At 41.0% G+C, this 25,685-nt stretch overlaps 1 protein-coding gene across 2 annotated transcripts in view; it reads right to left on the reverse strand.

Moving 5' to 3' along the window:
• The window catches only part of TRPM1 (transient receptor potential cation channel subfamily M member 1), a 109,417-nt gene extending 100,348 nt beyond the window's left edge, over nt 1–9,069 (reverse strand). Inside the window, exons 1-2 of one of the 2 annotated variants that reach the window (XM_037395341.1) lie at nt 8,955–9,069; nt 6,831–6,948 (exon numbers count right to left, since the gene is read on the reverse strand). The gene's annotated coding sequence lies outside the window, so the exon portion shown is untranslated. The remainder of the gene's footprint in view (nt 1–6,830; nt 6,949–8,954) is intronic. The other variant, XM_037395342.1, reaches the window with a different exon arrangement.
• Nucleotides 9,070–25,685: the final 16,616 nt, after the last annotated feature.

Below are 25,685 nucleotides of genomic sequence, written 5' to 3' on the forward strand. Positions count from 1 at the left end.
AACCACAGATCTATGATGCAATTCTTGGTTATTACTGTGCAGAAGAAATAAGAATGCAAAACTTAAGTTTCTATAAAAGCAACATTTTCAGTAAAACTATTGAGATCTAGTGTTGTGAGGAAAACAGAAATCTTTTTTAAAAAAAAGGTTTCAAAAAATATGGAAGGCACTTCTGTGGACCAAAAATATGTACTTATGATCAATATTTATCCAGCCAAAGGCATAAGTAGTGGGTTAAAAACTCATCTAGGTGAAAAACAAGTTCATGGGCTCTCATTCAGTGTAAGAAGCAAAGCAATTTGCTTTTTATTTTGTCTTCAAAGCCCAATTTGACACAATATTAAGTTGTCCATAATAGATACTGGTGGAAACAGATGAGAAACATCACTAGATCTCGGATAGCAACCTAACGTGCAGAATTATATAGCATGAATTACAATTGGAAATAACTGAATTGCTGTAACAGGATAAAACCCTCCTTCCTCTCCTACGTGTAGAATTTAGCCTTGGAATTGATTAATTCAGGACCTATATCTGCCCAGTTACTTTGAAAGGAGCATAGGTAGCCTGTCATCCTTGGACCAGATGAATTTCTAGTCCCCTTGCCTTTAGTTATATGGAAAGAATTAAAGAGAAGAAGCTTGGAACAGAATTCAAAAACCTGAATTCAGTCCAGCAGTTCAGAACGTACAGGCCCATGCAGAGCTGAAGATCCTCGGTAACTGGTATGGAACAATGTCAGTGTGGCAGCAGCTCAGTCATATTGTCCTATTACTCTGGATACAAAGCTGAGTCTTTAAAAACATTCTAGGATTACAAATCTACTTTAAGGATAATAACAACAAATTAATTACAATGATGTTCATTCAGTCTCAGCACACCTTTCCTTTTAGGAAGAAACTTTCTCTTACCTATAAGTAACTTTCCTTTTAGACAACTAGAAAAACGGAACTCTTTCCTGTCCTCACAGTTGTAGCAAAACAACAAACTAATGACAAAAATGATTATACTGTACTCCATGTGATTATCTTCCAGACCAGACCAGCTTTGCTGCAAGCCTCTCCATTTTCTGTGCATCACCAGCCCTGAGCAAGGACTTCTCACTGGACTCAGGCTTGTGTATGTGACAAAGCACTTCCTTGTAGTTAATTAAAATACCTATTAGTCTAGACTGACAAACGTTAAAAAGTACTAACAGAGTATTCACCCCTGGATGACCACTATGATCAGTTTGCCTGAAAAATCAGCTCATGATTTTTCTTCATTTTCCCTATATTTTCATTATTTTTCTAAACACTCTGTTTATAGTCAAGCAATTAAATGTGGTAAATAAAATGCCTTTAAATATTTCCTGTTAAATATAGTTTGAAATGTTTTCCTCTTCTGCCTAAAACATGGGTGAAACTGTCTGTACATTAACACGGTTATTTTTGCTCTGTAATAAAAATGGAATGCTAGCCCTGTTGCATTAACAAACTGGAACTAGAGGGGAGCACCAAGGGTCCATTGTGTTGGGCAGACTGGAAATACGCTGGGGGCCTTGTGGGTGTAAGCAGGGTGACCCTAGATCCAAAATGCAAGACAGACTGTTTTCAGAAGTAGAACCATTGCCACCGGTGGTGACCTCCCACTGAAAATGTGATTCATGCCAGGTGCTTTAATGTATACTGTATACAATCAGCTTCAGCCTCACAATCTTAAAAGCAAAGGGGCTTTGACATAGATTTCAATGAGGATAGGATCTCATGACAGTAATAAGAGTTTTCTTTCTAATTTCAGCTAAGCAAAAAATTGTCATCATTTCAGCATTCAGTTCACCGCTTTCTACAACGCAATACTGTGGTCTCAGAGAAAGCTAGTTAAATAAATCTAGAATATTTCCATATGTACCAGCCAACTAAAATAAAGGCTGAAAGAAATACTTAGAGATACTTAGAAAGAGATACTTAGCTAACAACAGAGGATGTGGAAGGGTAGTGAAGAAAAAGAGAGAGCTGAAGAATGAAATCATAAACAAAATCAGTAATTTAAATACAAGTGAGCACTGAAGCCCACAAAGCCCCACTGATCTGGGAGCTGAAAGAATGAGCCTGTAACTCTGCAAGTACCTTATTTCTGCTTCCCACCACAACGCAACACCTACAACTGGTGACAAAAGCCCGCTCCCTGCTTGGGTAAACAAAGAAGGTCTGAGCAGCTGGAACCCTGCTCTTATTCAACATACTAAATAATGAAACAAGGCTTCCTACTGTGCTCCACCATTCCCAAGACAGAGGAAGCAACTGCTTCTTGTTGGGAGATAACTGAGTTGCTATCAGTTCTAAAAAGGAAGGACAGACTTCCATTAGATGCTTCATTAATGTTAACCAGTTCTCTTATTCATAGCACTGAATTCCAATGTGAAATTCCAAATACATAGTTACTAGCACCGCATCCATTTGGTACCTTCAGTGGTAAATACCTCTTACCTCCATCATTTGGGAACTCGGTTCTCCCTCACAAGTAACGCTTTTTTTTTTTTTTTTAAGTGTCACCAGCTCCATCTGGTGGGTATCCTGCACCACATATTTTCTTGACGGGAAAATAGCACTTTCTAATACCGTTTTGGTTGTCCTTCCTTTAGAAATATAAGCATTAAAATGTCTACTATTTCATTCGGTTTACATTATATTACCATGTGGGAAAGGTCAAATATGCTGAAATATCCATCTTCATTCTCAATTAATTGTCCAGGAGAGGTTTAAAAACCTCTCTGTAAGGAAAGGAATTTAATTGGCCAGCGACCTTTCCTAAACCATAATGTACTGTTATTGTACATAACCATGTTGGCTCTGATTCTGAAAACTGCTTTTCAAATGAGAAAAATAAATAAAATACATACATAAAATAAATTTTGACCAGTTAGTAATAATGGCAACTCTAACCTAGAGAAGACCTAGAAATAGGCATATGCAATACATTTTGATGCAAGAAGAACAAGGCAACATGAAGTATGAGTTAGCTGCAAGATAAAAGTAAACAGGTTCAGAAGCAAGGTGAGGAACCGAGAAGCAGATCGTCTCTTCCTGGCCCTGATTTCCTCTGGGACCATGTGCAATCACCCCATACCTTTAATAATTTGGTTTCTTTATGTGAACAAAAGAAGCAATCATATAAACCTATGCAAAGACTCTTAATTCCCTGATATTTGTAAAATCATCTGGAGTCCTTGGACAGATTCAGGTGTGACTACTGTCCACAAAGTGCTTGAGCAAGCAATCCCTACGTCTTCACAAGAACTTTCTCAACTGTATTGACAAGGTCGCAGTTCTTCACAGTCATGAATTTAAAAAATTTATGAGATATTCAAAGTACTCTGCCAACTTTAATGAAACTTGCAAAAAAGAAAGAAAGGGAAACCTCTGCTTGAATTTTCAAGGGTGTTTATTTAAAAGAGTTGGCTACACGAACCAAACATCTAATTTCAGAGTTCACACATCAGCAGAAGTAAGAAAAATAAATGAAGAGCAACAGAAATCTAATAGTGTCAATCTGTCTTCTCTGCATTGTAACTTTAGCCTTTAAAGGTCTTTTTATTTCAGTTAAATTTACTTATCACAAATGATGCAGTCGGGAAACACAGATCCATAACCTAGCACACATCAGCGAGCAATGAATCAGCATCTCCTGTATGGTCTTGTCTAGCAGAGCTTAACACCATCTCAGTGTATTGCTGGTTCCTATTTATTCTCGTTGCTTAACTCACCGAGTCCTGTGAGATTCCAGTGGGTTTTAGCGTTATGCTGGATGTTTTCTGGTTGTAGCATTTTACCTTCTGTTGATAAGTATTTGTTAAGAAGAGAAATACGTATCAAAGTAGTGAAACCTAATTAAACTGAGGGAGATTTTAAGAAGCCAATTAGGAGAAAATGTCATTTCTCTCATCTGCCTACCAAGCACTAGATAAAAATGCAACTGTGCCTTTTGCTGACCATATGTGCATAATAAGAATAAGGCAAACCCATAACATTTGTATTGATTTCCTGGGAATTGCCAACAGGAGTTGCTGTAATGCTCATACTAGAGCAAGGCAACACCACGCACTCTCACTCACAGACTGTCAGGAGCACCTCATCCCTTTTATCTGCTGATTATAACATTAGCTCCAGTTTACGCTCAATGGTGAGATGTCCCAAGTTAATCGTAGAAACAAAAAGGTTCTGGGCAGCTACAGATTGCTACTCTAGTGGCAACAACTAGACCTAACAGCCCCCAGCCTGCCATGCCCTCTTACTGTGAGAGGCAAACGAAAGTTAGCTGTGGCAGACCAATCACCCAGGTCTCTGTCCAGAAGCAATTATACAGAGAATTCCCACCTTGACCAGCTCCTTCAGTTACAGGATCTCCATTTCTGCTAGGAACATTTATCACAGTAATACATTCCAACTGACCAACTCACGTCACACTGATCTCCACAGATAAGACGGATGACAGTGGATTTTCTTTGCTACTTCCTAAATTTCAATAAGTGACATTGATAAAGGGGTACCTAATGGGGCAAGGAATTCTCTTTTTTCCTTTTTCATCATCAATCTAACATTTTTGTAGTTGAGATCACTTAAGTTAGCCCTCTCTCTCTCCCGACTATAAAGTCTCAGAGGCATCAATAAAATCAAAAACTGCTCCAAAACACACCTACTACAGTCAAATGAGCAAAGTGAGACAATCAAAACCTACAATCCCACCTGACCTTGCGGTAATAGGATCACATCAAGATTAGTCAGTCATAGATTAAACCCACTGAAGGAAACTAATCTTTCTGCGGTCAGCTAAGACTATATGTTTACCCACTAAGCTGGGAAAAACTCAAGAGTGTAAAATGCTTATGTGCTGGAAGAGACCACCTAGGCTGCAGCTACCTGAATGTTTAGCACACTTACTGCTGCACCACTGACCTTAAGGTAACTTCAGAAAGGAAAAGCTCTTTAAACAGGTTTTTAAACTATATTGTGTGACTGATGAAAAAAATATACATTCAAGTCAGTAGAGCACTGTTATAGTAAAAGGCTCTTACAGACTCTACTAATACACATTTGGGCAGTCAACGTTTTGTCTGAGCAAAGCAGTGCAGACAGCTTCCAGAAGAAATTCTGCACATCAGCACAAAGATGCCTTGCAGGCACCGGGACAGCCTTCCTTTGGCTGGCAGAGAAATATTCCATTCAGACTGCAAGCAACAGGAAGCTCTAAGCTGTGGCAGCTCCGAGAAGGAACAGCAGAACCACTGTGTTTCTCTGCCCATGAATACAGCAGCTGGTAACTCTGCCTAACTACAAATGTAGTAGCCTACTTCTATCCTGCCGTGTCCTTTTGCACAGCAATCACCAGAAAGCCACAGTACAAAATGGGCGTTTGTTCCCTGCTAAGTACCGTCAAACTACTGCTTGCCCAATCTGTAACAGTAATGGCACTTGTCCATCTCCATCCAGGGAATAAGGTACATTTGGGGGCATCTTCTTCCTCATAGGAAGTTCCTTTCTGGTGCATACATCACACTTCTTCCCTAGAAAATTATTTTACCAGTCCACATCTTCAGGAGCTACTTCCATTCTACTGTCTTTGTCCAGGTTTCTCACAATCCTTTTGTACACTTCTTTCTCTCCTTCACCTTTATTAATTAAAATGTATTCTGGGATATCTATTTTGATTTTTCATCAAAATATCACCATTTGACTGAAAGAGGGGATCTGGGGGAATTAACACAGGAATAAAAAAATGTTTTGGCAGTGTTTCCTCACATGTCGTTAGTTTTCTACTTATGGAAACAATCACAGTCCAATGTCTCCAGATAACATGGCTAACAGTTGTACCTGAATAACCAAGAGTCTGAGCTGACACTGAAGATACTGCTTTACTGAAAGCATAGGATAAGTGGCACCAAAACCAGACTGTGCAAACCTCTGGACAGTCACCACTGCAGAAGCACCAGAACAGCAAGGTCCCTGCATGGGAGAGTAGCTGCCTGTCTCTCTGTCACCGTCATACTACTGGTGCCTAACTTACCAAGTTGGTCTATTTTGATACTCGTCTTTTAAAGAGCTCCCGGCTCAACAGAGATAAAAGTGCAAAACTTAAAATTAACATATCCACTTAGTGTTTGCAAATGTACATATGCATATATCCAGTCAATATATTCCTGCTTATTAGTCTATGCAAAGAAGCTTTCCCCGTGTCCTCAAGAAATTTCATCTTCATGTGCTACAGAACAACAGAATTGCAATGAAATTAAGCCTTCAAGAAATGAGTAGATAATGTCTTGCAACAAGTTCATAAATAATGAATAAAGTCCAAGACTAATTTGACAGAAGATAAAGAAAAATTCTTGACTACCAGAAGACATTTCAGTTCAACAAGAAGCAGTACGTTTTGTGCTGTGCAATACAACATGTTGCTTTTTTTCCTTAGCAATCTACAGATTTCTGGGCCCATTCCTGCATACATTACAGGTGTTGAATTCTCCACATAAAATTTAGTGTAGTTCAGAAACAAAAGTGGTGCATATTTTAGGACTTACATGGGAGTTAAGCATAGACTGGCTTTATGCTGGCCCTCAGCAGTAGGCTGAATTCCACCTTTAATGAATTTAATATGAACTAGGCTTTTCCAGGATCTGCAGGACTGGGCCTATTGTTAAATTAGAAAACTTGTTATATTGTTTCACTGCAATTGTGTAATTCTCAGCATACACACATTTTAATCAGAATTTTGACATTTGTTTAGTATGAAATTAGCAGATACAATAGGAATCAACCAAAAGGACAAAATAATATGATTATCACACGGTTGTATACCTGTGATGTAAATCCAGTCAAATTATTCCATTTAGCTCTTTGCATGTGCAGACATTAATCAATTCTTTGTTCTGTGTTTGTACAGTAACTAGCTCAACAGGATCCATGCCTTAGCTTTCTGGGATCATAAAAAAAAAAAAAGAAAAAAAAAAAAAGAAAAGAAAAAAAAAAATCAGTACCACCATGTGCTTGTTAAGGTTTTTGGTTTTAATCAAATTCACCAGGAAAGTAAGTGTATATTACCTTCTCACTATCCCCTACTCCCACAAGATTCTGTTAAAAATATTAGTATTGAAAAGAAAACACATTCAATGCAGAAATATTTTTGCATCCATTAACAGGATTATTATTCCCTAACAAGACTCAGGAAACTTAACACCAAAAGCCTATTTTTTTCAGGACACACATAGTTGTAACCATGAATGAAGAAAGTCCCAAACTGAACAAGGAAGAAACACAGTGATATGGTATCTTGAACCATTAGTATTTTTAAGATGAAAATTTGGCCTCAGCTTAATGCAAAAGGTTTAAAACTAGTTGTGATGGAAGTCTGTCTGGCTTGAAATGGGAACAAGACTGAAAGCAACCATTTGTAGCTCTGAACACATACGTATGCAATTACTTCTGATGACTGTATCTTTGGTTGACTCCATTTGCAGACACTTATCCTGACAATGTGTGACTCTTACTTCCTTAGGTTAACCCACATTTTATCCAAGATGTCCTTGCAAGATGGATCCTTGGAAGAATTATGTTTGCTCTCAACTTCTGAACTTTTCATTTCCAAACTTGTGCAGTCTGAGGAAAGCGTGAAGGCACATGCTGTTATCACTCAGATTGGTATTACTAGCAGAAAACTCTATCAAGCAAGATTTCTGCAGCAAAATTAACAAGAAGTTTCAAGTAGAAAGGCACTTTGAAGAATTTCCCATTGCCACCCTTGAAACAGGTAGGTAGGGCTGCAAAGAGAATGTCTAAGTTGTGTGTTTATGACACATGTGGTTGCATGAATACCCAGCAAAAGAGTGAGTCCTCACAAACTAAACCAGATGTAACCACGACAGACCGAGGTTTTATTGTTGCCATCAAGCTCTCTTTGGTTTGGCTGATAAATAGGGAGTTGTTACACCCATATTTGCTAGTGCTTGCTGGCTGCTGTGCACTGATTCAGTCCTGCAGAACTCTCAAGCTCTCATCTCAATAACCATGAGGTGTCGGCAGTTTCCCATCAGAGCCACTAAAGGCCCAGCTGGTCGCTAAGCCCACTGCCAAGCTCCATTTCAGCAGCCACATAATCAATACAGATACAAGGAAAGCTACTGTATTGATCTAGTTTGATTTTCTGTGATGTGTTCATCTCAAAATAAGCATGACCATATTATATTCCAGTGTGGTTGGTAAAGTGAGATGAACTGCAGATTTTCAGAAATCTATCCCTTGGCTTCATGTCAAGGAGGAAGGAAGAGATAATCATGATAGTGCAACAAAAATACCAATTAGAATTAGTTAATCTCAAATCTTTGCCTTGCATCTTGCTTACAGCATCAGCCATTTTTCATTCATCTATTTCTTTTACTGTTCTGTGTATCAGCAATGTTTTCTTCTACAAGTTTAATGAGTACTAAAGAAACCTGAAGTCTGATAAAGCTTTTAACAAGTACATATCAAAAGCTATGTATGCACCTCCATATTTCTTCCTCAAGCATGTTTCAGATGGCTAAAAATTTACTTTCATTGTTCATTTTGAATATATGAAAAATAATCCCTCTCTTCTTTTAAATAGAAGAAAGATAGAGAATGTCTTTGCTTATATAACATATTCTACGTATACAAAATTGTTACTGTATTAAAATAGTTCAGATTTAAACTACTTAGGATGATTTAAAGTTCAAGTGTCAGAAGACATACTGGAGGAGATAACTACCACTTGGGAGAAAAACCCAGGCAACTCTTAAAGGCAGAATGAGCCTTTTTAGCATCCTGCTCTGCAAAAGACCTTTGACCCAAGCAAATGGCCACTTAAACAATGGTAGAAATTGTGACCGCATTTCTTCTCTCAGTTGAACCCAATCTGTTCATTTACCCTGCTGTTTTCCTTAAAATAGAAAAATGAGAAGCTCCTACCTTGTCAGACTTGAAGAAAGCACCATATCCTTGGGAATGCATGTTAAATATAGTAAGATAACATTTAGTTTAAAATCAAAGTATTCCCCATAGCCCTTAGCATGCAGAGGTTCTTTTTGCTCTGCTACAGGGTGTGCAAACGTCTACTCAAGGTATTAGAAAAGGTTAATTCCTAATTACCTCGGCTAAGCCTGCTTGCTGCTATGGTCTACTCCAGGCTTTATTCCTATTAGAGACTTATTGGCTGCCCAAGATGACAGTGCTGTGTCACAGGTAATCAAGAAAGTGACAAGGTGAAGGGCTTCTAAAAATTTACCTTTAGTAAAAAGATTGAATTATTAAGTCTGTAGCCTTTTAAGACTAAAAAAACAAGCAGATAGTTACAGTTTACTTTTCCAGTATTAGCTGATACGCAGTGAAGTCACATACCCTTTCCATTCACAAGCCAAACTAACACTCGAAGAATCAATGACAGCAGATTGGAGCAGGCTGACACTACTGCCCAGATGGCAGCAATTATAAGAAGGGGAGAAGGTCAAGACATGTCAGAAAAAAGAGTGTTTGTGTTCATTTTTCAGTTTTGGCCAATTGTCTTTTCTAACATGTAACTTAGAACCAGGCTGATTACCAAACAATAGAACAAATCCTAGGAGTGTTTAACACCTGTAACTGCCGTCTACAGCAAGAACAAGAACAATGGTTTTGATTGCAGGCATGTTGCTTGACATTCTATGCTACTTTGAAAAGCAACAAATACCTCGCAACCTAGCTGTAATCTTAATGAAACTCTCATGAAACAGCTGAAAATGTTGTTATTCAGTAAGGCATTCCCCAAGGGATATGTGAGCACAGACATGGAATTTAAAGAGATTTGTGCATCACAACTTGTTTGTATTTCTGTAAGGAAAATTTTGTATTTTATGTAAATTTTGGCAACCATCTACATGAAGAATTTTTGGTTGAGGTTGACTTCTACCATTCTGGTGTCTGTTGTTTAAAAGTTGTGGCACTTACCTTCAGGTAACATTGAATAATCTGTGCTCACCTGAGCTGCATTTCATTATAGGATGTGCAGGTGGCTGCCTACCTGCCTATTCTTGGTGGCCTGTGCTAAGCATCTCCATAATACAGTATCTCATCTGGCTGAATTGATAGGCTGCCTTCTGGAAGCCACAAGAGCACAATATGACATGAGTTTCCCATTAAACTCGCCCCGGACAGAAGCGGCATGTAGAGCTTTCCACTTCATGACTAACTTTACTATTTTAACTTTGAGCTCCCACAAAATGATTTCTTGAACTGTACAGGGCTTTGCATTCCTGCTTAAATTCACACCTTAACAAGCTGTTTGGGGATCATAATGCTTCCAGCTAGTCCAAGTCTCAACAGTTCTCTGGTCTCTTCCACCCTATCCTTTCATAATAGACTGATCAGTTTCTATTTCCAGTCTCTCATATACAGTCCAGACAGATTATCTTCGATATTTAATGAGATCTTGGCCCCCGCCTGATGCTTTTGGCTAATATCTCATTAAAAATGAGAAATAATAATGAAAATATTGCAACTGGACATAATTGTATCACAGACTGCAAACAAAGAATTCTATTTAGAAGACACATACATGAACTAGTAATCCCATTTTGATTAACCTCAAATTTCTCCTTAACTTCAGTAAGTATGGTGTATAAATGTCTTCCGAAAAATTGAAAGATTACGAGAGCCCAAACAGCAAACCCTGTAATTTACAATTAACCACTTTCAGTTAGTCTGTAGCATTCAACTATCTACTTTACAAAGTTCAAACTATCAGATTGTGCAGCAACTGTATGTACTGGTATTAATCTTTAGACACTCTCCTGATACTCAAATTCCTTATGGTTCCATTACAGGATACAATGTGTGCCACAGAGAAACTGGGAATCACAAATAAACTCTTCAGAAGTATTCTTCCAGCTATTCCAAGCAGGAGTCTGTGCAACCAGGACAAAAAACAGAGGAAGGAAAGCAAATCTGTTCCCATCTTAGCCATTCTTTCCATGGCTTCTCACTTCCTCCTTTCTGGTTTTAGAACACTGAAGACCTCTCAGGTATGGAGACACCTGTGTCATAACATCAGCTAAGGCTTTTTTCAGTGGGAAGTACCACCAGGCCCATGAACCACGGTCCCCTTAATTGCTTCTTTCCCCCCAAAGGATGTCTCATGAGAATTTAGTTAAGAACAAGAACCTTCTTAAACATATTGAACACCTGCACCAGAAAAATCACATTCTTAACTGTAGGTATGTGATTACTTAAAGCAATCTTTGCAGGACAGGCTGCCAGATAAGAAGCTGCCTTGTGAGTAAAGCTTTCCTTTTCCTTTAATTTCAGAAAACAGATTAATTTAATGTGCAGGTGAGTTTCCACAGAGGTGACGATATTTGTAGGAAAAGTTCTCAAAGTCTGTCAAGTGTTACTCTGTCAGTGGCCATTGAGCTCTTGTCTGAAATACACAGAACAGAACACTTCCTATAACTGAAATTACTCTGTGGTCTGTGACTTTTGAAACAATGCTTTAGTTTCCGTGACTGGGAAACCATTTAAAATTAATAGACTTGGTAATTGTCAGCCTCGAATAAACCACCTTCAAGAGTCTCATTTTCTGCACAGCAGCACATGCCAAAGTAAAAGACAACATTATACAGATCTGTATGCTGTTCTAAATGTAATTGGTTTCAGTTGTTTTGTGTGTCCTAAAGCAACTAGAAAAGTCATAATCAGTGCAACCACAAACAAAACTTTAATTATTCTTTGCATTTTAGGCGTTCTGGAGATGGATGTTCCCATCTGGTTTCTCACAGTCGCGATGACACACGCCGAGTCCTTCTGGTTTAGGCACATTTTTTTATTTTTTTTTTTTTCGCCTTCCTGTGTGCCCAGCCAAGCTGCCCTACGCCATTCACATCGCCAGGCTCCGGCAGATGGAGCTAGCAAGCCACTTGCTTGGCTTAGAGACCGAGGATGGCTAAACGGACAAGAACAGAGACTCCCATGAACAGTTCCAGCTGACAGCAACTTCTGTGCGAATCAAACAGCCCTCTGTGATTTGCTCTTTCTGAAGCAAAGTGATAAGCAGTTTCTTCTCTAGTCTCCTACTTTAAACCACTGCTCTCCTATCAGTACTTGGCTTATCCCTTCTTCACAGAAGCGTGGAAGACAAAAGCAGACATGGAAAAGGCAAGGTGGATCTGTTCTTCAGTCATCTTTTCTTCTCATGGTCAAAGTCACAGTTTACCATGGATATGAATTCCCTGCTTAAGCAATTACCAGTCCCAGATGTTATTAAACTGCAAATAACATGGATCTATCTTCACCTAAAAGGAAGGTGAAGTGACACATTTCATTTAGATGCAGCTGGCAGAAACTCAAAAAGAAAATTAAATAGGTCAGAACACATCTTTCTGGCACAGCAGAACAAGACTCAAGAAGGACATGAAGATTATGAAAGAGAGAAGAGGATTAATAAACTGAGTTTGCAGAGGATCCTAATCTTTCTATTGTAGAACGAGACAGAGCTTCCAACAACGAAGAAGTAGTATGTTCTCTGGAAGTTCTTGTTCCTTGGCTGCAACCTCAGCTACAGTAATCATTTTCTTAGGATGCTGTCTAACAGTGCAGTATGTCCCAAGGCAATAGCAATATCCAATCTGCTCTTCCACAGAGCCTTTATAAAAGAGTATAAACTGAAAAAAATTCCTGCTGGAACACTGGAATTCAAAATGAGTCTCTGAAAATAGGAGCTACCAGCATTTAAAAATATTATTTCCCTCTACCTAAATAAAGCTGAGACTGTGTGATAGGTTCAATCAGAGAACATGACCCAAAAAGATGCATTTACATCTCCCTATACAGAACTGACCATAGCCCTGTTCTTCACACTCTTTAATCTTACTCCCCTCTGATCCATGCAACTAGAGAGTAACTGCCGAAGCGCAATTATACCAGCAAAGGCTGGAATGTCCAGCGCAAGAATATGTGGCCAACAGACTACACAATACTTACCTCAGTAACTACTATGGCTACATACAGATAGAGGCAGATTCTGACACATAAGTTTATTTTTCACAGAAGCAGACAGTGAAAGAGATTCCTTATTTTTTTCAATTTAATTTTCAGGTAATTTAATGTGTTGAGAATTTTATTTTTAATACAATCAAAATTTTATCAGCTGGGGAGGGAAATGCCAAAATGAGAGTAATGTAATGATGATAAGTTGCGACAGGTTGTGCATACCAATCTATTTGAACTGTACGCTGTTAGGCTGTCAGCAATGTAAGAGTAATTGATGTAGCAAAATCTAGACAATAATAAATGAAGAAAGAGGATAAATATTATTAAGAACAAGGTACTGTTACAACAAAACTACATTTTACAGGACCAAACCAAGAATTCTGGCTAAGAACCCATTGCCCTTCTAAGAGGCTTTGAGACAAAGACAACTGCTGAAGCCAGAAAGCCAGAATAATAACATTAGCAGTATCTTGTTAGAAAATCAGACTTGCAGCTGGTAATAAGAGACTCTAAGAACTATTATTACATTAACTTCTAGAAAATACATAAGGAGATTTATAGCTACCATAAAAGGTGATTGCTTCACTGCTATCGTAAGCAGTATTAAACCCAGGCATTAAATCATGTTGAACTAGAACTAACCTGAGAAATTTGAGATTTTGACTGAGGCTCTGCTTTTAACCAGCTCAATTAATTAAAAAGAAAGAAAAAATGAATGAAAGAGCGAGCAAGGGGGGCAGGGGAGAGAGATATTAATGTTCTTGTTTTGGTAAGTGTTCACGGATTCACATATTCAGAGAATTCCCAGCCTCTGCTCAGGATGCTGGACAAAAGGTAATTAAATAGGTTAAGACTCCCAGGCCCTCTGACTTCTCCCAGAGCCTTTACCGGTTCCCAGTAAGGCATTCTGAATGTTCCAGCTCCCACCCTGGCCCATTAATCTCCCCCCAACTATTCCTCCTCCTTACCAGAAGGGAAGCAGGTGCTTCACTGCATTTGGATGCAGACTGAGCAGGAATCAGGCAACTCCTAAGGGAAAGACATTTCTGTGAGCAAATCTTACTGACACAACCACATGATCTTATTTCTGAAAACCAGGTCTGAAAACCAGCTTTACTGCTCAGTGCTTTTGCTCTTAAGTTTACATAGGGAAGAAAACTTTTTAAGTCACTGTCTTCCTCATCTGCAGGGGCAGTTTGGCTTCTATCTGCTGTAAACAGACGCTCCTGTGGTCTGCACAGGTTCTTGGTGTTCCAAGCAGAAGGCAGTCAGAGCACACAGCGTTCGTAACACCTCCACTGTGGCCCATGTTACAGTACAGTCTGGCAAACGCGCTGGCAGAGAGCCACCACCTTTTCTAAAAGGGTCCAAGGAACAATCAGACAAAGGAAAATACATGCTTTCCTTCTGGATAGGGTCTTCCTAAGGGACACCTTCCACTTGCCTATCCTTTTATGCTACCAACATGGTACAGAGGGACATGTATCAAAGGAGAGCTGATGTCACAGGCATTTTCAACTACATGTCTTTGCTGGAAATGGGGCAGGGTGAGGATTCTGAGATGTCTTTAAGGATTTGGGGGGCTCAGGCAATGACTGAGGCATTTTTCATAAGCTTAGAGAGTCATTTTGCATCACTGAATTTGAATGGTGTCAGTGGGGCCCCTACTGCAATGAGGCAGCTAGGCCATCTAAAATGGCTGATGCAAGAAACAGGGACACAGTCAACTCATTGTTTCTTCCTTTTCCTCCCTGGAGGTTCCCTCCCAGACACCCTGTGTGGCACTGCTGGAGGGCGGCTTTCCCTCCCATCCTGGGCACGGTGCAGTGATGAAGGTAAATCATATATGGGATCTATGTGGACTTGACAGTGTTAGGTTTGCAGTTGGACTCAATCTTAAAGGTTTTTTCCAACCTGAACAATTCTGTGATGCAATGCTTGCCCTCATTCCCTCTAGTGCACAGCCCATGGATGAGCTCAACAGTAGTAGTATAAAGTAGAGAGGAAAATATAGCTCTACCTCCTACACATTAATTAGCTTTCATGCAACGCATCTTTTTGGACATCTCTAGAAGTCTTAATCTATGTCAGGAACTAATTAGTCATGAGGAAAGATTCTCACCCATACCTTAGCACATTTACCCAAGGAAAAGAGGCCTGAGAAGCCTGAAGTCAGGTAGAGCACAATATGCTGGCAGCTTCTGAGGAGCCCAGTGACAGTTCAGGTACAAGAGGTCTGCCACAGGACAGGACCACAGGGCACAATGCTGCCAACTGATGTCAGACATGAGATACTGTCTACATACCGTAAACCTAGCTGCTGAAGCTGTCTAGAATCATAAGAGTGGAAAAGTAATTTCAATCATCTTCCCCCTTGCTAGGTTGTGGGTCTTGAACTCTGCTTCTTACAGCTGTACCACAGTATGGGCCAAAACTGACATTCTAAAAAAAAAAAAAAACCAAAACCAACCACAACCAAAAAAAGACTATCAATTAATAGGCAAGCCGATTCTTTTTTTTTTTTTTTAAAAAAAAAAAAAAAAAAAAAAGAAGAAGAAAAAAAGAGGGAGAAAGAAAATATTGGCAGTTGGATTCCCAAGCTGACACATTTTTCAGCAGTGCTAAACAGAAGCTATTGCAATAAAAAGTTTTACTGCAACTATTACTGGAATTACTGAAATTAGAACAAGAGGGAAAAAAAGCATCCTTATTTGAAGTGGTTAGTCTCATTGTTTTGTGATTTCTGCTGCACAACTAGCTAACTGATGATTTTAGCCTTTTAGCTGTGGCTTAAAGAGGGCATTATGAATGCTGGCAGGCCCACTTACATAGAGGAAACAGACTTCTGCACCTTTTTGTATATAGCTTGTAATCCAGAAATGAACAGATGACTGTGTGCAAAGTCTGGTTCTCCTGATCTCACGCTGATGTCAGCTCCAAAACCAACATTTCCTTCACTCAAATTCCTGAAACACTGGCCTACTTTCCGTATTTGTATTCAGAACCCCCCCCCCCCAAAACGAATAAACATAGGAATACTGTACAGCAGGTGTTGTGCAGATCATGATCTCTGTTCCTACTGGGATAGGTGGGGTTTTGTACTTTAATTGTGCTGTTAAGAAGTTTACATGAGTCACTGCCTCTCCTCTTTCCTGCCTTTCTAACCGCCTTGTACTATACCAACAGGCGTGTGTGTGAGGGGACCGTGGGTGTGTAAAAAGAAACTTGAAGAGTCCCCACAGAGATACCAGTGCGGCTGGTAATGTTTCTAATCTTGATTCAGAATGACAATACATAAGAAGTTGCATTGCTAGCAACAATGGTAAGAAGGAAAACAGAAAATCCTAACGAATCCTAGAGAATCCAAATTCAGAACTAAACAAAAGTACCCCAGCTAATCTTTTCTCAGTGAGGGCACTCCCAACAGTTATTCGATAGCCAAGGAAGAAAAAATAATATGCCAAAATTATTTTTTTCAAATTAATCTCTTGGGAGGGGGAAGCAGGAAGGGAACGTAAGTTGTCTTTGTGGAATGTTGTTAGATGAGAATTAAAATTCCAGTCTTTACTGAGGCCTCTGCAGGAATGTGCAAAATACTGGGTACATTCCCCTCATGCACATACACATTTTGTGTTTTATTTTTCCATGGCATGCTGCTTAAAGGCTCACAGCTGCATTCTTACTTGGTTTCTCAGTAATCTTGGTACATAAACACAGTGACACCCAAAGCTGCACTTCTCAGCCCTGGTGCCTTAGCTGAAATAGAAGCCATTTCACCCAGGAGTGAGATACATCTGAAGGTCCATGCTGGGACTAGGATGAAACTGCTACATAGGACCAGCCTGAGGTATAGTTTGCTCCCTCCACCAAAAGCTTCTCAAACATGCTACCAAAGAAGGCTTAGCAAAACTTCAGTGGTCAGCAGTGGGACAGCTGAGGCCCAGCAAAGCTCTAATTTAATTTCCAAATGGTTAGCATCTGTCTTATGCTGTAAACCGCCACTGTTAATCTTCATCATCTATCCTACTGTTTGCAGTTGTTACCCAAACTTTCACAAACAACAGAATATTCTTCCCAGGGATAGGAGAGGGGAAATTTTTCTTCCCATGGTAGTTGGCCAGAAAACATAGTCTGAACACCACACACAAGGAAACCTGTAGAGGGGGAAAACACATCCCTTCACAACAGGACTGTTCCACAATTCCTAACAGAATGATATAAACATTTTTCCTAATATCTAACAAACAAACTATACAGGCCACTTATTGTAGGCAACTATTCAATAAATTCCAAAATAACACTGTATGACAATAAAGTCAGATGCCAATTACTAACTCTTTTCACAGTCCAATCCCACTGAAGTCAAAGGCAAACTTCCAAGACAAGTATAAATGGAGACTTGGAGCTGGATTTGTTAAAGTATTCTTTCAATAGATGCCTTACGATGCAGACAATACTTTAAAAGGTGTCATTGTATACCTTAATCCCACTTGTTTGCTGAAGATAAGTGAGAGTTTCAACTCTGAAAATCCCACTAAATATAATCTGAATTTCTAGGAGCTTAAATAGCTTTGAAAAAATGCGTTCATGCATGAAATTCACCCTGTGTTGGGGCCAGAAGAGGATTTTACCCTCCATTGGGAGCAAAGGTATACTGAGGTCTCCAGCCGTAACAAGCAGGGAACCTCCTGCTGATCACACTCTTTAAGGCTGCACATGCCATGTTACAAATTAGTGTTAAAACTCAGACGCTAGAATTGTAACTTCCATATGCAAGAGGAACACAACAGGGTACAGCGCCCACGCTGTACGTAACCAACAGCAGGTCCTCACAGACTGTCAAAAACTATGTTCCTGGAAGCCCCGCAGTGCCAAAACAGATCCCCCTTGTATGGGAACTTTCCACAGACTACGAGTACTGTCCAGTGAGCAAGGGCTGGCAACAGAGTCCTGCCCTGGTGCCTTATCACTGATTAGAATGAGTTGTTAGTTACTAACTGCAGTTTCTGTTGGACTCACTAAGGGCAATTAGGCCAACAGTCAGTTTAAATTTTAACTCATAGATACATAACCTTGCTTTTCTAAGAGCAGTTCAAGTACACCTCAAATTCCATAAGAAAAGCTCTATTTTGCATGGCAGAAGAGGTTCCTAGCTCTTGCAGCACTGAGCATATTCAAGCAAGCACTGTGCTCCAGATGACTACCACCAACTAACATCTAAATCAATCAATTCCATGAGCACAGACAGTAATTAAGTCAGTTTTCTATGGATTGGTATCTTATGGCCTCACTGCTGCACAATAATACACAAGCTCATGATACAGTCTCCCTCGCATACAATTATTTGGTCTCTTCCATCCTATTAACCTATTTAGACTAATTTAGGACACTGCTTTGCTGTTAAAGCTAGCCAAAATTAGCCAGGGGAATCCACAGGAGTCAGACAAACAGTAAGGTTGCATTAGGTCTCCCTGAGTTAGGAACCTAGGCTAAAAATAAGCTATCCTCTGCACAACTATTTTTAAACTGCTGTACTGTCAGGGAAGATCAGGAAGAGAAAATTCTTAAAATTCTGAGCATGTCTGCTCTTACACTCTGAACACAGAAATCAGAGTAAATTCTTTTCTGAAGGCCAGACTCCAGTCAGTCTAGGAAAATACAGGATTCTCCGTATCTAATACTGCCTAGTGCCAACAGAACATTGACTGAGTCACTTCCAGAGAACAGTCCCCAGGCCTACATTCCCAAACATGAACAGGCCTACCCATTTATTTGGAAAGTTAATTATTTAACAGTTCTGACCTCAGTTACCGAGGCAGCCTGTGTTTCCTCAACACAGCACAAAGAGAAGCAACTTGCTTAATTGGAAAACACAGTGGAATGATGAGTCTTTTGTGTTCACAAAATTCACCCAGGTTCTGTTTGGCTGTGTTTCCATCCAGACCTTAAACCCACCCCAAAATAACAAACACCACCGTCAGGAAGAAGCTAGGCTTTAAGTGTCAAAAATAACTTGTAATCAGCTGTCTGAGACATGCCCAATTACATAGTCAGTACTGCTACAAAATTATTTCAGACCTGGGTAAAATCCTTTTACTTCTCCATCATGATTTCCTTGTTAAATGAGGCAACAGCATACACCTTTTTTCCCTGCAATGTACTTTTCAAAGATTAATTGTTATCTGTAGAATTTTGAACATCCAAGTGGCCAGCGGGAACTAAACATTATTATATCTTCAAGACCAGAAAACTGACCATATTTGACAGGTAATTTGAAGTGCATGTGGGCAGATATTTTGTAGCCCACACATTCACTGTCATCATTTATTTTTCTTAAGGGTCTCAACAAAACTGCTTACATTTTTCTTGAACAAATATGATATTTAAAAAGCCATTTATTTAATGACTTCATGAGAACCTTAAACTATTAAAGCTCACCCTTGGAAAATCCTTTTTGTCACAACTTGCAAGCCTGATTCTTCACTATCTCATTACATGGTTACTTGCTCATTACCACTGAAAACAGCAGAAGCCTTTTCAGTTACTTTAGATCAGACCCTTGCAACGATATAACAACTCCGTTTAAAAAAGCAACATTAGTCCCAGTTTTCACGAGCAAAATTGAAGGAAGACTTACAGACTACAAACAGACCTAAATTAAGAATGGAAATTTTGCCTAACACAAAAGGAAGCTTTAACTAAACTCACAGCCATACCTATTATGTTTTACAGCTGCATTGTTCAATCCACTGATGAATGCCAGGCACATCTGTTTTGATCTTTTTTTTTAAAGCCAACATAATTGATAAGCTTACACATGTTATTACTCTCTCACTAATATTTAAATGAACGCAACACACTTTACTTAATTGCAACAATAGAGAATCCACAAATGAAATAGCACACTTCTGGTTAAGGCAAGGTTATATGGGTGCAAAACCACTTGTTCACAAAACTGTCCAAATCTAATTACCATCTCAGAACACACAGCTAGGATAAGCCCCAAAGAAGAATATGCTGCAAATAGTAAGCAAAAGCCAAGGGAAAACTGAAGAATTGTCATTTTTAGTAGCCTGCATGGTATGATTTTCAGGTAGGCTAAGTGAAAGATACCAGTTACTGTTCTGAAACCAAAGGTAGAACGCGGGTATGCAGAGCTGAAGTCCAGCAGATCCATCAGGCCTGCATTCTTATTATCACATGAAGCTGAACTAAGCAGCTAAGCTCTTTTTGCACTCAGAAATGTAATTTTGTATTTCAGCTTTACAACAGACCATAAACTCCAGACCAAAATTCTCCGTGCTTCAAAAACTTCAGCAGATAAATTCCCTCTGGCAACATACCGAGATGACTAGTCTCAGTACAGTGGCTGATACTGCATAGCAAAATAAAGGTCTGTGGATATGTAGCCCTCAGTTTCTTTGGCTCAGCTGTGTTCAATTTGTCAACTATTGAAAGACCAGATGACACTCCAGAACATGCATACACAAACAAGGCTCCCCTTGAATGACTTCCTCATTTTGTCTGTTCATTTAAGAACACATGGGGCACTCAGCCCTCTCATCATTTTCAAACAATGTTGATCTTTTTTATCTAGTCTCAGAACTATGTGACTTCTTTTGTGTGTATGGTTCTAGAGACCTGTGTTTATCAAAACAAATCCTGTCACGATATACCATTTGTCTATTATTTTTTTAACATGTTGTGACAGAAGCCCACATTGCAGTGCAGTGGGAATTTACTAGCAGACACTTTTGAAGAGTAACATGGTGCCACAGTCTCAAGAGGTTCATAAAGTATTTGCAGAGCAAATCACCTCTCCAAAGAGCAAAGGGCAAAAGCATTACTAATGCACACTTGGGACTCCTGTTCTAATGCTGTCGTTTAAAGTGCTGAGGGCGGTCCTGCACTTAAGAGATTACTTTTGCTCTCTTCACCCCAAACATCCTCTGCTACTGGCCAATTTTTTATATATTAAAGGAGCTGGTAGCAAAGGGTTTGGGTATGAACACAGCATTTGTCCTGAAAAGTGAGCAAATCCCCAACACCCAAGAAAGCTATAAAATGAATGCCTCAAAAGACACTCCCAACTCAAACACAGTGACTCACGCTCATTTGCTGTTAACACAGCTTTGCTAACTGAGGCATTAAAGCAACTGGCCTTATTTTCAATGTATGTGTACGTCACACTCGGGCAGTCGCAGATCGGAGAGATATCACTAGTGCCAGAAGCGCCTGGGTGGCAGAGTGCAGTTGTGCTCCAGGGTAAAGGAGGAGTGAAGCTGTTTGACATAGCAGAAACAACCTGCTGCTCCTTAGATGAAGTCTGTAGGAGAGGTACAAAACTGAAATTCTGCACTAATGAGACAGGGCATTGCTTAACAGATTCATCCTTTGTTAAAAAAGACTGACTATATGTAAATAACTTGAGGGAGGGGGAATTGTTGCCACACTCCAGCACACTTGGACTGAAATACAGAATGTCATTTTTTAATAACAGGAGTATTTCTCATTGTATTGAAATAAAAAGCATATACAAATTCATGTTCCAAGGTGCAGGCTAACTACTAAAGTAATATTTGTAATATGCAGTAACATGCTGCAGTGTGTCTGAAGGAAGTAAAGGAAAGTAGGAGATACGCATTCCCTTCCTCCGCAGTGTCTTTTTCTGGCTAGGTTCACCCAGGGTACCGAGGCAGATGGCTCTAATCCAGTACGGCAATTCCTATTTCTCATGCCACACAGCCTCTTTTTCTCTTTATTACAGGGGATATACAAATACATTACGCTGTTTTACAGCCTCTACAGTGAGACAAAGGCTCTTCACTGCTTTTACAAAGTACGGTTTGTGTGTAGTACATGATACCCCTCGGTGGAAGGGAAGTGTTCCATTCCTTTCTCCCCAGATCAAAGCGTGGGTGGACTGCTGAGAGAACACACGTTGGCGGTTTTCTTGCATGTTTCTCATTTACCAGAACGGAGTGAAAAATCTTGCCGCCGCAGTTAGAGCAGGTGGAGCCCTCGGTGCCCATCCCCAAACCCGCGGGCGGTGAGACGGGGGAAGGCAGTCGCCGCTCCCCCCCAGCGGAGCAGGGGCAGGACAGAACCCCCACTGCCTGCAGGGCCGAACAGCAGGGCTCCCTCGGCGCTGCGGCGGAGCGGGGCCGGGCTCCCCCCGCCCGCGGGCAGGGCTGCCCCTGACGGCTGCCCCAGGCCGGCCGGCCCGGCCCCTCCGCCCGCGGCCTCGGCCCGGCTGCGGGGAGTCGCCCGCACCCAGGGACAGGGACAGGGGCCACAGGCGCGCGTGCCCGGGCGCGGCAGGCGGCAGCTGCGCGCGCAGCGCCCCTCGCGTGCCAGGGGGCCCCGCCCCCGCGCCGCTATTAATAGCGCGGTGGCGGCGGGCGCGGCGCGCGCGGGGCACCCGAGGACAGCAGCGGTGGCCGCTTAAACGGGCAACGCCGCGCTCGCCGCACCGGGGCCCCTCACCGCATCTGCCCCGGCCCGCCGGGGCCCGCCGGTTCCCGCCAGCCGCTGCTGCCCGAGTGCCGTTCGGGCGGCGCCCCCCGCCTGCGGGCCCCGCCCGTTGCGGCGGTGGGGTCCGCCTCGGCCCGGGGAGGCCGGCTCCGGCTGTGTCGGGGCCTCCCTGGCTCGGCGGCTGGCGGGGTCCGCTCCCCTCCCCCGGCTGCTGGGCTGCCCGGTGCTCCTCGTCGGGCCCCCGTGTGCCAACTGCCTTAACGTTACAAAAACTCGAGGCAAGCACTGAGCTGGGTAAAGACGGATACACTGGAAGCGGGTATTAAAAGCCCCCACACTGCACACACTCTTCATTTCCAGCAGCAAGAAATGTAAAAAGGAAGGTGTCTGAAGACCAAGCACCGAAAGTTGCTGTGGTTTGACCTTTTCTATACCTGTACTTCTGCAAAACCCTGCCCACACTCGGGCCGACTGAGGTGTGTGCCTCACTGCAAGCAGTGTTCTATCGGCGGCGGAAATTTCCACTTGCCTGGGTGTTGATTTTGTCAGGAGGAAAATGGCTAAGAGCAGCGCTTGCCCCTCTCTCGTGTGATCCTCACTATAACTTGGAAAGCTGGAATAACCCAAACAAAGACCTTCAAAGCCACAAGTAAGTGTTCAAGCCTCTTCGTTTCTGCCAAGACCAGAAGGACGTTACCCAGTATTTCCCGACTGCAAAACACAGGCTTTAACTAAGGGAAAACCTTACCAGCTGCTACTTGCACAACAGCAAGGAGCCAGGATCCCATACACCTTTGAATTTGCAGTTCAGCATGAATTTCACCAGAGGGTCACTTAAGAGGAGGAACCCACGTTCTGTGAAAAGGGCTACAGAGTTACACTTAGCTATGCACCTAGCTTACCAGGAGCCTACGCTGCCCGTTTCTACCTCTCCCTCACTCTCAACAAGCCACAAAAAGCTTCGTACGCTATATCCTTTTTTTAGGGCTTAAGCAGACATTACTGGCTTTGCCCTCAGTCTAACTAAATCAAGTCAGCCTTGAACTTTGCTAGATGACTAAATTTGTAACATAATCAGCAACATTTATGTTTCCGTAAGTCCTCACTTGGTGGCCTGGACACAGCATTTTGACATGAGCTGCTGACTACTACCCTTCTTCCTACTTCCTCTAGCCCGATCCTGTGTGGAAGCAGCCAAAATAAGAACAGGAAGAACTCCACGTGCCCACTAGCGGGAAATCTTGCTCTTGCATCAGGAGTGCCTAGCTATCTTATACCTAGCAGGATTATCATTAATTTTTTGAGAAATTAACTTAATCATAACAGCAATAAAACCTCCTGCCTTCTCACATCAAATATCCTAATTTGTCTATATTAATTATGCTACCTTTTGCTCCATTTTCTTGCTGACAGTATCACAATGCTTCTCACAGAGTGAAATCTTTTTTGACCCAGCTGAAGGGAGTAGACCCAATTCTACATCAACAGCCCTTTTTCTCTGTCTGCACCTTTTTGGCCACCCAGAGGTATATATCATCACTTTTTATGGGTTTGGGATTATTTCACACATTGAAATGTATTATGCAGGAAGACAAGAAATGTTCATGTATACATTTAAGTCATAATAACCTTTGTGGTTTTATGTTTTGTTGTATGACCTCACCATGCAATTATCATAACTATACACACAGATACACAAGTCTACAACTACTACTGTAATTACTGCTATCTCCACAGGCTTTTAAGTGTTCAGCTCACTAGCTATACTGCATGGTGGCACAATCACATGAGATTTACCAATACCATGAATTTTTTGGTTTAGTTTTATTATTTTACCATAATTGGACTAAAAGTCACTGTTCTGGCACATTCCTCACTGGATATTGCCTTTCCCAGCATCTAATATATTGTAGCCTGTTTCCACTATGTCCGTGAATGCTGTCTTCCCTGTCCTAGTGGACTTTACACACTAAATACCCCTTTCTACAGATCAAGCTCTTTACTCAACAAGAGCTCAAGCACACTTTGGAGTTACAGAAGCAAACATCATGTGCTATCCTGTACCTGCCTCCCCCCACCCCACCCCAGCCCCTTGCCAGAATACACTGATGGCAGACAATGTATTTTGGTAAGCCTGTTTACCGCAGGTGATTTTCTGACGCGTTATGAAACACCTAGTCAAGCAGACCTGGAACGAATAGCCTTGATTTTCTGGTTTTCTGTGCCATATAACTATACATACACCTGAGCTGGAACTCTCTATTTCCAGTTTTTGAATGAATGTGTACCTTTTCACTGACACGGAGTGAAACCCCAAGGGGCCAGGGCAGTGGAAATACAGGAGGTAGTCTATAAAAGCCTCTACAAACAAAAAGAGAGTTATTGGGGTCTGTTTGGAGCCATACACATTTAATTTGAAAGTATCCCAAACTGTTGTTTTTCTTGTAAAAAGCGGCTTGTTCTGGCCCACATTCTTTAAGAGGTCTTTGCCAAGTTATGAACAATGCTTCATCAAAACATAGTATTGTGCAAAGCACGTAAACATATGCCATAAAGGTTATACTGTTATTCTTTCCAGCCACAGATCACCCTTGTTTTCATAAAGATGTTTCAAGAGGAACATCTAATTCAATTAACAGGATGCTTTCATTTTTTAAATTATGTACATACTTTTCAGATGTATCACCAAAATCTAATCTCCAGCATGCATGCTGAAAATGCATGCACCAATGTTCACAGTATAAAAAGTTACACGCAGATGAATCATGCATTCATGGTGAACAAAAACAGTGAACAGACAGACTACCGAGACAGGAAGTCTAAAGCAAGTCAAAAGCCAAAACAAGTTACTTACCCCAAACAAATTCAGAGATAAACTAACCTCCCTACTTTGGGATAACATGATATGATGATTAGTAAACTTACTTAGTCATGTGCGTGTGAACAGGTAACGGTAACAGAAAAAGAGAGGAAAAGTCCTTAAAAAGGAAGGAAAACAAAAGAGAAAAGGACTAAATTCTGTATGAAATGGAGTGGAATCGAAGGAGGATTGGGACAGTACTGAGACAGGTGAGACCAGAGCCTGTCCTTTTACATGGCTGCTGATTACCAGTTGCCACCACTAGACCTCTCAGATGTCTGGGTCTGATGTGAACTGTTCAAATTACAGTGCTACCTGGACCATTACAAGGCTGTGTACAAGGAAGC

Source organism: Falco rusticolus, chromosome 7 (assembly GCF_015220075.1).
Source record: "Falco rusticolus isolate bFalRus1 chromosome 7, bFalRus1.pri, whole genome shotgun sequence".
NCBI classification, from domain to species: domain Eukaryota; kingdom Metazoa; phylum Chordata; class Aves; order Falconiformes; family Falconidae; genus Falco; species Falco rusticolus.